This window comes from Brassica oleracea, chromosome C9, assembly GCF_000695525.1.
Source record: "Brassica oleracea var. oleracea cultivar TO1000 chromosome C9, BOL, whole genome shotgun sequence".
NCBI classification, from domain to species: domain Eukaryota; kingdom Viridiplantae; phylum Streptophyta; class Magnoliopsida; order Brassicales; family Brassicaceae; genus Brassica; species Brassica oleracea.
The window spans coordinates 28,371,337-28,383,917 of record NC_027756.1 but is presented as its reverse complement, the minus strand read 5'-3'; the positions used below and the strand labels follow the sequence as shown (position 1 = coordinate 28,383,917).

General features: G+C 34.7%; 1 long non-coding RNA gene across 1 annotated transcript in view; it reads left to right on the top strand.

Moving 5' to 3' along the window:
- LOC106317164 overlaps positions 1-483 on the top strand; it is a 7,320-nt gene extending 6,837 nt beyond the window's left edge. Inside the window, exon 3 of the long non-coding RNA XR_001265068.1 lies at positions 224-483. This is a non-coding gene — a long non-coding RNA (uncharacterized LOC106317164). The remainder of the gene's footprint in view (positions 1-223) is intronic.
- Positions 484-12,581: the final 12,098 nt, after the last annotated feature.

Below are 12,581 nucleotides of genomic sequence, written 5' to 3'. Positions count from 1 at the left end.
CAAGTTGTAGCAGGAATGATGCATCATCTGACCCAGGAGTGAAGCCATGGTTGACCTTCAAAGAGTTGCAGGAATTCAAGCCCCTACCATTAATCTTTCCATTCTTGGCTGGAAAAAAGGGTATGACTATAGTCTATAGACATTACATATATTGTAATGTAAGAAAGAAATAGATTAATCTTAGGAAATACTTTGATCATAAAAATTTGGTTTTATGGATCAGATGGCCATGAATCTGGATAGAGGGAAGTTCCAGGAGATGATCAAGAAGTGCAATATGTTTCTTTTGATCATGTCAAGACCATCTAACAAAGATCTAACTCATTGTGCCCTTATGAACTTCACGAGATTGTGCATAGTACTTTAGTACATTTGTAGCGCAAAGTTCTTATCAAGAATAATAGAAGTTTGTTTTGATCAAAAAAGAAAAGAAAAGAAAGAATAATAGAAGTTTGTACGTCACTGAACACCTCTAAAACTCAAGTTGGGAATATGTTCATCTGCTTATTATTTAAATAATTATATTTTTCTTCCGAGTTTAATACCAAATATTTGTCCATAATCGGCTAATCCGCAAGAAACTAAATATAAAGTTGGAATATTAACAGCAGTGCTGGTAGCAATTGTAAATTTTGTGGATGTTACTGACAAGAGCTTTCTTTGGTGATTGGTCGCTTTTCGCCAACAATTCATATTATAGTTGAAAATACATAAATCATTAAAAGTGAATGGAAGTTACTATTCCAAGTTCAAAAAGAGGAATTTGATTATCCATCAACACTACAATTGAATATTAAAGATTTGTTTTATCAAAAAATTGGATATATCTTTTATATAACTAAAAGTTTATGGAGTGTTCCGAAACCAAGTGGCTATGCTTCATATACCGAACTTGCCTTTAAGTAACCCAAAAAAAAACGAAAGGGACATTGCTTAAATTTTTTGCCCAAAAAAGGTCATTGCTTAAATTTTAACAATCTCACAGATTTCACAATGTTATGTCTTATTTTTAACAGTTTGAAAAACAACTTGCAGAGGTTCGGCTTCGTGAATTAAACTCATATTCAACCATAAACTGAAACTTAATATTTATTTGCACAATGATTTCAATCTGCACAATGATTTCAGTAGAGCATGTATGTGTTTGACATCGTGTTTGCAAGAATTCATCTTAGCAAATACGCTTAGCAACATTAAATGTTCAATGAAAAAATCATGGTCCCAGCTCTTAGGTTACATGTGAGGCTGAAAAATTCAGCATGATTCAAAGTTAAGTAGAGGAGTTAACGAAAAAAAAAAGGTGAAGGTGTAAGAATAATGAATTTTGTTTTGGTTTCAATAGCTCTTTCCATGGCCCATCATGCATTTTCACAACTTTGCAGGGAAGTCATCGATTGTCTCATGGACTGGCAAATCCTTCTTAACAAGAAATAAGAAAGTTGTGGAATCCAAAGTCATCGTTGCAACTAACATCAACTCCAAATTCATTGGAGGTGAACCCCTTTCCTAATCTCGCTTGGGCAAGAAACTTCAGCGTATCACGAATCCAGATTTGATTTACCAAGTGAGGTGTTGATAAAAACGGTTTCTCACCTTATTGGATTAAAATTTCAATATATGGTTTACAATTCCGTAAATCAATATGTTTTTAAAATATATAGATGGTCTTCACATGTATAATTCAATATTGCTAAATATTTTCTGTAATTTCAATTTATTTTAAAATCCCCAAGCTGGTCACTGAGCTTACGCTATCCTCAGTTGATTGGTCATGAGTAAGGTTACCATCGTCTCATTGAATCTTCTATTCTATCCATAAGAGGCCCTGCTGAGGTATCTGTTGGCATTGTGCCATCTCTAACTTGCATCTTTAATAGAAAATGAAGCAGCAACCTAACAAAGCATGCAATAACCATCTCTCCTTTGGTGTGGTTCTAATATTTCCAGGCTCATGCGATCTTTTTGAAGGATATGGACAAGTCTGTAATTGATACGGTGATACGTTCTCCCCTTCTGTTAGTAATATAGATATACTATCTCCAAGGTCTAATTTACTTTGGTCCATTATTATAGACGTATTGAACATGTGCATGAATTAAATCAAAACCTGACTATGAGGGTGGAGGAGACAAACGCGGCCATGGAGCCGTTGGAAAAATACAGGAGCGAAATAAGAAAGCAACTCTACAACTGGTGGACATAACTGCAGTTACCTTATTTTGCTTTCTTCATGAAGCTTATCTAGCTCTGAGAATACCGACTGTTTTTCTTGGTTGTGGTCGGTGGTACGACACCAACAAGACCTCTAGGTTGTGTAATTTTTCTAAGACGATCTAACGTTGTCTTCATGTCGTGACGTTTTATTAAAACGTCACAAAGTTTGTTATGCTGCCTCTTTGTTTGTGTTTGTTTTTGGCTATCACCTTTATATGCACGAGTCCTTGACATATTGACGATATTTGTTTAGTTATGTAGGGATCTTTACTCTTTTCGTGCTAATCCTTTTACTATTTGCGAAAAACCTCTTTTTATTTTATTCGAGCTCAAACGAACTAAATCAAACGGTTATAAGCAATGTTATCTCTATAAGCAAATGATTAAATTCATCTACTTTATTTGATACATAGTTAATTACTTATTATCTTAGGCTAATACTTCAAATTAAAGCCCCAAAACTATTATGTGCTACACCAATATCAATTATTTTCCAAATTTATGCTCACCACAAAGAAAAAAACACTTCTTCTTTTTTTTTTGCTAAGAATGTAAATATCATTTTAAAAAAATGAACGTTGAGGTTTCTGTGATTAACAAAAAGAGTAAACCCACTTGATTTCATGGCAAAAATGGTAAAAAAAAACATGAAATCAAAAGCAATCGATATTATAACCGTTCAGCTTGGTAGCGAACATGACTATAATAACGATACCAACTTGAAGCGCCTGAAATGAGTAAACACAATAGGTCAACTATAAACAAAGCACATGTCCACCATGAAAAGATTTCTACAAATTTCAATGAATATCATCGCATCACAATAATACAATACTGTCACATCCACCCAAGTCAAATACATTTCAAATAAAACAAGAAATCTGCAAAACTCATTACACATATGAATAGCGCAAATGACCAAAAAATCCGCGCGAAGCGCGGAAACACCATTAGTTAAACATATATCTGAAAATTTATAGTTTTACATTTTTAAGTTAATATAGTTTTACATTTTTAAGTTAATATATAATATAAAAAATGGAAATACTACATTAAACATTTATATGAAAATGTATAGTTTTACATTTTTATTAATTTACATACTAATCTTTACTTTCGAATGGCAGACATAAACTAAATACAGATGTTGTTCAGGACAAGCTATGGCCTCCATGATGTTCAAGCATATGTTCGGGTTTGTTTTCTTTGTCAATGATATGTGTTTTTGTGTGTGTCAAAACCCTAATCCCTGTAACACAAATTGTCAAAGGCGATGTTAAAGGACGCCAGTTGTGACGATCTGATCTCATAAGACCGTAACGATCAGGTGAACCAATGAATCTAATTTATACATTTTGGAAACCGAGTATTAATTTAACATAGTTTTTCCTTTTATATGTACAATTTACGCAAGCCCTGAGACGTGAAGTGGACATGGTGTAGATGGAAACGGAAGAATTCATCTCTGACTTACGTTCGAAGCTGTCTCTATTAATTTGTTTTGGCTATGTAACAAAGCTTATATATAAAATAAAAGCAAGAGGATTACGAGGACATTGTTGGAAGCGAAGCTGGGAGAAAGTGCTTCAAGTGAACATATATACATGGGTAATTTTTAAGAAACAAATATGTGTCTGCTTCTTCAGATTAAGTGGGTTTTGAATGTTCTTCAATCTAAGTTTCATGTACCTTCAGTGAATTCGGTTAGCTATGGAAACCGGATTTTGTTTGGTTAAATTTTTGTTTTCCGTCACATTTTGTTTTAAACTTGATGAGTAATTCAAAAGTTATCATATTTGGCCCTTTAATTTTAGATTTCGATGGCACTCAGTTGCAACAAGATATGCGGCGACATATTAGTCTTTTCCATAACATAAACCAGTCAAAGATGGTGCGGTTGCGATTTCTTCACTTCTTTGCTTTCTTTTCTCTATTTAGCGCCAAACACCAGAACTCCATCCGCATTTGAGTGCTTTCTTAAAGCACAACGGTTCGTGCAACTAACAAGTGTGTATAAAATGTTGTAAGTAAGCAACCAATATGAGACTTGCAACAGTTTCTTGAGTTCAACTTCCACGCCAACTTCCACGCCAAATGGTCTCTGGTTGACATGCCTAAAATCAGGAACGTTCATCGCTCAAGAAAAAAACATTCACCTCAAAGAATTTAGCGATGAACGTTCCTGATTTTAGGCATGTCACTATTAAGCCGTTATGACAGCCTCAAAACAGGTGAAATAAAAATTACTGCAAACTTTTGTTTCACTATAAGCAACTGAAGAATTCATTTCATTTGATACTATGTTAACGGCCCTCAAATGAATCCAAGACTTCTATGCATCACTGTTTCCGTTTTGCTATGCACATTTTAGTCGTCAATTATGTTTCTTCTTTTTCCTTTTACAATAGCCTACCTGTGTGTACTTTAAAAACTCACAAAGAAAAACACTACGCCTTCCACCTTTCTTACCTTAACGGCCACGTCTTCATTAGAATCCAACACACTCTGTAGCAGTTTTAATAAGAGAGACTAAAGATTGAACCTCAAAACATTGTATACTAGGTCTTCCAACTCTAAAGTTGCACACATGACCCAAATTAATAAAAAAGTCCAAGTAATTATCAACTATACATAAACCGGCCAGACTACGCGCCACAACCACGTAACATTTTGCCGTCTTTTACACCAAAACCATCACTTCAATGCACACATACAATGTCATATCAACTGATGGTTCAAATTAAACGATCAGTCACCCAGCATTTTTTCAAATGATCCACATACTACTTAAGATAATTCAGAATCACTCTCTCTTGATACGAACTTTCTGCCGGGGTTGAAATTAGTTAGAGGTTGGGGTTGAAGTTTTCTCTCTCCTATCTCTCCATCTTCTCACGAAACCAAAAGTCTCCATCTTTGAACCCAGATCTCTTCTCCGACGCTGGTGGTCCTCTTAGCCGGCGTCGGAGGGCTCCTTTCCCTTCGTCCTTGTTCTCAGCTCTGCTGCTCTCTCCTTGTCTCTCTCGGCCTTGCTATTGGTCCTGGGCTGGTGCGCCTTTGAAGCTTCCTCATCTCTCATGGAGATTCTAGCTCAGGTGTAGCCAGATCTGGTTCTATGGCGACGATTGGGGCTTGGGTCTGTCGGTAGAGTCGGTTTTGTGGAGGTCGGATTCTCTGGTTCGTGCTGTGTCTCTCTCCGGTTATTTGAGCGGTACCGGAGCGGTGGGGAGGGAAGCGTTGTGGGTCGGCGTCGACTCTTTCTCTCGCTTGCATCAATCTCTGGAGGTGGCTTCAGTTTTTCCGGATCTAAGGTTTGGATTGAGGGTGACGGCGAGTAGAGCTCCGGTGAGGCTTCTTCTCCGCGGATCTGTGGTGGTGGTGTGGCTTAGAAGCTGCTCTATAGGTCTGTGCCTTCTGGGTTTAGAGTTTTAGTCTCGGTTCTTGGTTCCCTCGTGGTGTGGTGGGCCAAGTTGGCTCTAACATTCGGAGATCCTACTGCTTGTTCTAAGTGGTGGGCACGAGTCGGGAAGGAGTTGTCAATCGAGTTAGGTGACCTTCTGTGGCAGCTTGTGTCGAGCAATGACTGCATCCGCGTCTTGTTGGGCTCGTTTTTCTTAGGTCAGGCTCGGAGCGGTAGTGGCTCGCTTCTCATTCTTTTCCATAATAAATGTGTTGAGCTATCGACTTGTTTGGTGGTTTAGCCTTTGAACCCGTCAGTAGTTTGTTCTTGGCAAGAGCACTCGAGACTGTGGATGACGTATGCGCTTCTCTAGGGTCTTCGTCTTTCTTGTTTGCTTGGTGGTGTTTCTCAGAAGGTTGTGTTCTCGAATCAGTCTAGCGGTTCTTCTCGAGTCTCTGATTAAATGGGTGTACATGGTCTCGGGTTGGTTGGTTGGAGGCAGCAATCTTCAATTGTCATTTCCGAACGACGGCATCGCCGGTTTAGGACCTTCCTTGTGCTGCCGGGGAGATACTTCTTGGGTGAGCGGGCGGGTTCGAGATTGTGATTTTTTGTGCAGATCGTGGCTTATTGGATTCCGGAAGCTGTAGGAGCTTTGTGTTTCAAGGTTTGGGTCGCCTTTCTCTCCGGTAGCTCGCGGCAACCGGTTCCAGCTCCGCTCACGCCTGTTCCTCTGGGGCTGTCTCGTGCTTAGTCTTAGTCTCTGCCTCTTTCATGTTGATCATTATTTGTTGGTTGGGTTCTTCTGTTTAGTTTGAATTTCTGCATTTCTAATACTTTGTGAATCTCTGTAATTTTGTCAAAATTAAAAATCTGGTAATAATATTTAACCTTTTACCAAAAAAAAATACTTTCAGCCAGGGTTGACTGAACGGTGGTGTTTAAAGTCAACAACCCCGCGCGAAGCGCAAATAAATCCATAGTCTATATTAATAAAATGGACTTTTTGAAATTCCATGGAGTGTTCACCTCAGCGAAAAAAAATTATCTTGCAAGAAGCCACATAGCATTATTAATGGGCTCATTACCCAATTATTACAACCAAACTATTACTCTAGCCCACGTTATTACTCTAGCCCATCCGAATTATTACAACCGACTAACCCATGCCCAACGATATTACTCAAGCCCAACGATAAGAACCCATACATCTCCAATTTCTCTTCTTTGCCACTCAAGATAAAAATTCTTAATTCCATACAATATTAGAAATAGAATATTAAAATATAATGACAAATAAATATATAATATAAAAAATATAAATATTACATTAAACATCTATCATAATATTAATATTTGATATAAAATCCAAAAATTATAATAAATAAATATACAATAAAAAATATTCAAAAAAGTAAATATACAATATAAGAAAATACTACATTAAATTTTTTTTCTGAAAATGTATAGTTTTAAATTTTTAAGTTAATATAGTTTTACATTTTTAAATTAATATACAATATAAAAAATGTAAATACCACATTAAACAGCTATCTGAAAATGTATAGTTTTACATTTTTAAGTTAATATAGTTTTACATTTTTAAATTAATATATAATATAAAAAATAAAAATATTACATTAAACATTTATATGAAAATGTTTCACTTATGTTACCCGTAGGATGTGGAATTCATTTGCATCTCCTGTTCTATGTGCTCGCGCAAGCTGCTTCGTGGATTCACATAATTCAGCTGCCACGAATGCAATGATAACAATGTAGGTGTTGTCAAGTATTGTTTGATAGATATATTATTGTGTTGTATTTGATAAGAGAATACAATATGCATATATATAGTGATAACATTAATATAATGTTAACACTAGATAATACTAACTTTCCTAAACACTTAATGTAAATATGCTAAAATATCTTGAGAGTAACTTGTTCTACAAATCTTTCCTTTTAGTCTTGAGGGTCTTCATGGGTTTCACGGGCTTCACAGTGTTGGTCCGTAAGATACATATCTTCCGGCCCAACATATCTCTAATACTCCCCCGCACGACAAACGTGGGATGCAACATGCAAATCTGCAATCACAAAGCAGACCACGTATGTCATGGACACTATGTCGAGGAAAACAAATCAGTAGATTCCTTCGGGAATAAACTTCAACTTAGGACATGAGAGATGAAAACTTCAGCTCTTCTTTGGTCTTGACAATGGGAATACATCCCGTTGGCGCAACTGCAGCTCCAAAAACAATCGTCCTATCTCGGACAGTCCGTAACTTGGACTAAACAAATTGACCTAAAAAACATGAGCATAACTAAAACTCTCCCGTAAAGGTTAAACTATAATCAACGTATCCCAAACTATGGGAAATCACAACATAAACTCTGAGAAATTCTAAACTATAGAAAATCTCTAACAAAATTAACCCATGTGAAACCACAAACTCATAAACCCACTAGGACTTTTGATAATTCAGCCGTCTTAACCATAACTATTGCGCGTAACTAATTAGAAATAGAAAACAAAACCTAATAACTTTACTAAACCCCAGCGACTCACACCCACGTTACCACGCTGTCTTCATCGTCCGTATCATCTCCATCTTCTTCAACATCGCCAACACCAACGATGATGATGATCATCAAAGCTTAAAACTTATAATGCGGAAGCTTTAATTTTGATCCCTGATACCATGTAAAGCATTGTTTTTAAACCCGGACCGAACCGGGTTGAACCATGAACCGAAAAAAAATCCGGGTTGGGTTAATGCTAAAACCCAACTAAAATCGAACCAGTTAAAAACCCCTATCAAACCGTCAAAAACCCGGGAACCGACGACCCAATGAACCGGCCAAAACCCGGTTCGTATATAAGACAAAATTTTGATAATGAAACAATTAAGTTTTCTTCTTTTTAAAATAAAAATAGGATTTATCAAAGATCATCTCTCGTCTTTTTATTTTGTCGTCTATACAACTCATAAATTACAAGATTCACAAAGTTGAATATTCACGTCAAGATATTGTTTTTGTCTACTTCTCTCTTTTTTAAATTTTTTATTTCGTGATCACTTGTTTTGAAGACTAAATAATTGAAACATTTTCATTTCTGAAATTTTGTATTTCAAAATATAACTTTTACCTAATGTGTATATAATTTTTTTTTTTAAAGGTGATGAAGATCTGCGAATAAAGTTTAAATGTGCTTTTCATATTGATTTTAAATTTTAATTGTTATTTTTAAGTTATTCTACAAATTATGGCCATTCAAACATTTTATTTGATATGAAATATGCATATTATTTATAAAATATCATTAAATTTAGTTTAATCGAAGTAAACCCGATCGAAACCGGTTCAGACCCGGTCGGACCACAATGACCCATGACCCAAAAAAATTCCGGTTCGCTAGCCGGTCCGGTTTTAAAAACATTGATGTAAAGTAAAATAGAATAGATATATTATTGTGTTGTGTTTGATAAGAGAATACAATATGCATATATATAGTGATAACATTAACATAATGTTAACACTAGATAATACTAACTTTCCTAAACACTTAATGTAAATATGCTAAAATATCTTGAGAGTAACTTGTTCTTCAAATCTTTCCTTTTAGTCTTGAGGGTCTTCGTGGGTTTCACGGGCTTCACAGTCTTGGTCCGTAAGATACATATCTTCCGGCCCAAAATATCTCTAATAGTTTTCCTCACTAGAAATTATTTAATGTATAGACTACATACATTAAGTTTAGAAATTGGTGTTTAAGTTAAAACATTCTTCAAGTTCCAATATGCAGGTTCCGAGTGCAGATGACGGTAAAAGACGTCACTGAGGCAGCTCTTTTTGGCATTTGTTGGGGCAATCACCAAAATTTCTTCAGGTGAAAATCATAGTTAGATTTGAGGCCAATTGTGTTGGATTCAATTTTGTACACAATGAAAACATTTAATGTTCTTTATTTAATTATTGATTTTGATATGCCATTCAAAAAGTGGAACTATATACAAAACTTGAGGTATGTATAGCAAAATACTACGACTTAGCTTTTTGTACACCGAAGAAAAAATAACACAAGGTTTAGAACATTGAGGGCATGCATTGTGAGACCACATTGCGAAACCAGACATTAGCCACAAAAAGCTGCAAAAACATAAATAAGAGAGATCAGTCAAAAGACGTACTTTTCTGATAGAAAAGTTGAAAAGTTGAAAAGTTGATCAAGAATCAGTAAATAACACAAAGGTGAGTATTATGATAAAAATACTGGAAACAAGATGCAACCAGATTAGAGATTGACTATAATAATATAGCGAGACTTTATTTGTTGACCATATTATATATAAATCTTTAAGATTACACAAAGTTATATAAAGAAGAAATGTTCCAAGGCCTACCATTTTTCTAAAATTACTCCGCTTAGAATTTCACAGATATCTCTCATGATTTACGAAACAGTGCCAATAACAACTTGAATTTGGTATCAGTGTCGATCATGAACAAGGAACTCACATTCTTTGCCATAACTCTATCAGATTGAATCTCTGAAGCACATCATTGTTAAAATAAATCCAAAATGAGACCAGAGATTCGTAAACTGCATCCATTAAATGATTGGCCGAACTCCACTTTCCACAGTAAAAGATTATTCCTACACTGATCTTTAATGAGATGTCAGATGATTGGAGATTTCACATTTGGGAGAACATTTTGTGAATGTAAGAAGCCCCTCTGAGATATCTAAGACGTTGTTGGTCACAGAAGAGAAACATGAAATGAGTTTCTTGAGGAGCAATGAGTTCTCAAGAATATAACTCACTTCTTCAATCCAAATGTTCTTTTTTTTTTAGAAAAAAAAGATTGGATACTCTGGGTTCTCTTGATGTTCCTCGCTATTTTCTTCCCAGCTTTCTCTACCATGGTCACTTCTTTAATCTCAACACACTAAACTACTAAAGAGTACGAAGAAAGTGTTGAGGCACAACTCAATAAGTTCAAAAAAACTTAAATTATGACAACACCAAAACCAACCATTAAACCAGAAGAATACAAATTCTACGAAAACATTAAGACATATTTGCCATGAAAGTTTGGCATCCGCAGCAGCTTGCAGGTCCTAAAAATTTGCAGACGTAACGACTTATTACTTCCACTACCTATCAAAATAGTTAAACAACTTCACACAACACCAGTCGGCACACCACTAGTATCAATAATAAACTTGAGTGTGAAAGGATAACATACCAGCATGATAAGAAGATTAGTCAGTATGCATTGTTCAACATGATAATATGCAATAGCCACTCCAGCAAGGGAACTTGGAAAACTCTTGGATCGTCACGTAAGGAACCGATGCTGCTCTATTCAACAATTGGGAGATCAAAACTATGCTGGAAACTTATTCCGGTGGTTTGCCACTAGATGATTTTCCTTTGAGTTCTTTAAAAACGATGTTGAAAGTGTGCCAACTTTAAAAAAAATAATAATAATGATGCATTTGTTGTAAAAAAGCTATTTTCTTTTGAATAAATTTAACATATATTCAAAAAAAAAAGATAATATACAATATAAAAATACTAATCAACAAACTATTGACAATGAAAGCTTACAAACTGTTAATAGTTAGAGAAAATTAATATCAAGTTTACAATAAATATACTATGTATGAGATCTACTACGTTTTTATTGGAAGTTACCAACTACAAAAACAATTGTCAATTTACGTAATAGGTTTCAGAATGTCTTACAAATCTACATGTAAAACTAAAAAAACAAGCAAACATTATTTATCTTACCATACATATTATTGTTTAATATACTTCCATAAAGTAAAACCCTATCCATTGAATTAATTATACATTCTTACAAATTTCACTACTTAAATCGTAGTTATTCTGATTAAATTTTATAAACAAATATAAGTAGGAAAAGAAAAAGAAAAAGCATATTTAAAATACAAATATCATATTTATAATACAAAAAATCATATTTATAAACAAAATTATTAATACACGTTTATTATTTTTTTTTAAGATTTACATACAACTAAATGTTCGTTTATTTAAAATAATAATGTAGTTTAATTAAAATATTTATTCTGATTAAATTTATATCTAAATACTATCAGATATATTATTGTTGCTTCTAGGTTTCCTGAATTTCGTGTAAATGATTTTGACATGATTTTGGAACACCATGGATTGATTCAATTTTTTTCGAGAAAACTCATTAGGTTTCTTGGAGTGGATTAAAGATAACTATAACTCGTGTAAATCGAAATCATTATTAAAGCATTGTTTTTTTTTTTTTTTTTTGTAAACTCTATTAAAGCATTGTTTGTGAGCTAAGCTTGTATGAATGTATTACTGTCAAATCGAATGTCACCTCTTTGATGATCGAATCCCATGGCTGGATTACTGTCAAATCGAATGTCACCGCTTTGTCTTTCTGCAGTTTTGGTTCTAGCTTCGTTCTTGTTCTCTTGTTGAATCAAAATGGTTAACCCCATCAAAGGAATCTCCATTTCTTGGTACATTCATTACCTTTGTTATTAGAATCACATCTCTTGTCTTTGGTTCTTGTTGTCAAATCATTATTTTTTTGTTGTTGCAGTGATGTTCCCATAGCACAGTTCATTACACATTTGGACAGAGCCGGTCCTAAGATTTTGGAGGTCCGTGGCTGTGTTTATGTAAAAATTTTTTTTTTACAAATTTGGGGGCCTAAAAATTTTTTTCGGGGACCTATTCATATGTAATTTTTTTAAAAAAATTTGGAGGCTTGTTGCAAATGTTTCACTACGCATTCCCCAGGGCCGGCCCTGCATTTGGACAATTTGTTGCGTTCTTTGCAGAAATTCATAACTGAAATACTAAAACTAGACACTTCTTGTATGTTTGTGAAGCCACAATCCGAGGAGATGATCCGCTGTGAAATCTTCAAGTTCAGGGACC